The sequence below is a fragment of the Poromitra crassiceps genome (genome assembly GCF_964638095.1).
Source record: "Poromitra crassiceps genome assembly, chromosome: 17".
Taxonomy (NCBI): Eukaryota; Metazoa; Chordata; class Actinopteri; order Beryciformes; family Melamphaidae; genus Poromitra; species Poromitra crassiceps.
In genome coordinates this window covers 38,054,478-38,057,139 of record NC_139635.1, presented here as the reverse complement: position 1 = coordinate 38,057,139, position 2,662 = coordinate 38,054,478, and the positions used below count along the sequence as shown (strand labels likewise).

General features: G+C 43.1%; 1 long non-coding RNA gene across 1 annotated transcript; it reads left to right on the top strand.

The window, feature by feature from the left end:
* The first annotated feature begins 1,127 nt into the window (after positions 1-1,127).
* On the top strand, positions 1,128-2,049 carry LOC310791942. Its single transcript, XR_014553469.1, has 3 exons — positions 1,128-1,451; positions 1,609-1,766; positions 1,874-2,049. It is a non-coding gene; the product is annotated as an uncharacterized lncRNA (long non-coding RNA).
* Positions 2,050-2,662: the final 613 nt, after the last annotated feature.

Genomic DNA, 2,662 nt, shown 5'->3' with positions numbered 1-2,662 from the left:
TAAGAAAGGAGGTTCCCTACAGACAGATCTATATCGGAAGCCCACCGACAGGAACACTTTACTCCATGGTGACAGCTTCCATCCTGGTCACCTCATTAGAAGCCTTCCCATCAGCCAGTTCCACAGGGCCAGAAGGATCTGCAGCACAGATGAAGGTTATCAGACACAAGCAACTGATTTAACAAACCGCTTTTTGTCACGAGGGTACAAATCTGAATGGGTTCACACTGCAGCCACGCGTTTTGAATCTGTCACACAGGAAGAGTGTCTGAACCCAGCTAAACGTCCTAAACAAAAAAACATTTCTCCTCTGTATTAGATATTCTCCCATGGGTGCTGAATTTAGAAAGATCGTCGACAAACATTGGCACATTGTTGACACTGATCCTAAATTAAGAGTGGTCTTTAAAGAGCCCCCAAAGTTGGTTTTCAAACGTTCCCCTAACTTAAGGGACCAACTCATACGCTCTTACACCCCCTCTACCACCCCCTCTACCTTTTTATCAAACATCTCTGCTGGTAACTACAAATGTTCAAATTGTACTCAATGTAGCTATACCTCTAAATGTCAATCTTTTACTCACCCTCACAGTGGGAAGCAGCTGCCCATAAAAGGAGTGATCACATGTTCCACTACTTTTGTTGTTTACTTGATAAAATGTCCTTGTGGACTTGCATATGTGGGTAAAACCAGTAGAGCTCTACGCACCCGCATAAGTGAACACAGAAGTAACATTAGGTGTGGAGATGAACGAAACCCAGTAGCAGCTCATTTCAAGAAAATGGGACACAGCATTGCCTCTCTACGCTACTGGGGTATCGAGAAGGTAGATAGGCCCCCTCGAGGTGGCGATCAGTAGGGATGGGTACCGAACTCGGTACTTTTACAGGCACCGACCGAAAGTGGGCGGTACTACCGAGTATCAGTTCACATGACATGAAACGGTACCTCATTTCGGTACTTTTTTTTTTCTATTATAATTTAAAAATGTCGGTACTTGAACGCATCTCAGTGATACAAAGACAGCGAGCGAGATAGAAATTCCGACGCAAACTTGAAGGCAACACACACGAGGGTGGGTTACGTCATCACGTCACTGCCAAAACAAGCTGAAGAGAAGAAGATGGCCTCTCGCTTGCGGTCCAAAGTGTGGCACTGGCTACACTTCACAAAGATAGACTCAGACAACGCTCGCTGTAACATTTGCGATGCGAAGTGCAAAGCTGGCCAGGGGAACACCTCTAACTTGAGGAAACACTTGGTCAAGCATAAAATCTTTTTAAATGCGGAAGACTGTAAAGTGTTCGATAGCCTGAGGGTGGACGCTGCAGCCCCACCAGCAGCAAAGCACCTACAGCCAGCAGCTCCTCTGCTTCGTTAGCTGAAACGGACAGCGACGACGACGAAACTTCAAGTGTCGCAAGTGAGGCGTCGACTTCTTCAACATCAGGTAACGTCATTTAATTAGCTAACGTTAGCTGGATAGTTGTAGCTTATAGCTTAGCATGTTTAGTAGCATAACTAGCGTTGCTAACGTTATTATTATCCTCAGTTCGTGTCACCGTGAGACGTGTTATTCAACGTTACACTCTTGCTTTCTTTGCTAGGCCACCGTGTGAGAGTCGCACAGGAGACACCCTTCACCCTGGCGAAGAAAGCAGCTTTACCCCGGCAGAAAGTAAATGAGTGCCACAGGGCCAGTGGTGACTGCCTTCATTGTAAAAGGCATGTTGCCCTTCGCAACGGTGGAGTCTCCATGGTTCAGGTAAATTATTTATTTATGTATAAATGGGTGATAATGTGTGTGTGTGTGTGATATTCATAGAGTAAGCTAAGTTACTAACAATAGTTATTTTTATTGTCTATATATAGGGAGATGACAGGGACCCTGAACCCAAAATACTCCCCTCCCTCCAGAGACCTTCTCACATACACACTTATTCCAGCTTGGTGTCGTGTTGAGAAGAAGAATGTGAAGGAGGAACTCAGGGCAGTTGACCATATTGCAGTGACCGCTGATGGATGGAGCAGACCATTACCTTGCACAAGTAAACTCTTGGTTTGGGAGTGAAGAGGGAGGGAGGGAGGGAGGGGTTTTATTTTGTTGGGTGCTGCTGCTAAACAAAAAAAAATCTAAATAAAGAACAATGTTGAAATTGAGAAGTTTGGACTTATTTGTTTTAGAAACTGTACATTTTTGTTGTAGCAAAAAATTGTTTTTTTTTTTTTTTTTTTTTTTTTTTTACTCAAAAAAGTATCGAAAAAGGTACCGTTTTTGGTACCGTACCGAATTCCAGGTACCGGTACCGTACCGGTATCGATTCAAATGTGAACGGTACCCAACCCTAGCGATCAGAATAGATTATTACTACAACGAGAGTCCTTCTATATATATACACTTAATACCATGGCCCCTCATGGGCTGAATGAGGAGTTTGACGTCAAACCTTTTCTGTAATAGCTTTTTGTCTTTTAACCTTTAATTAATTATCTTATTATACTGTCTTTTTGTCTATGCCTCACCTATGGTACCATATTTGTGTACTTATTTGATCTGTACATCTAGGCTTTGAGTAATGTCTATTTGGAGCCTGTAAATTATTGCTCTATTTCCTAATGTGTCTTTTTTGGGATCCCAAATACACCCATGTACTACCTATA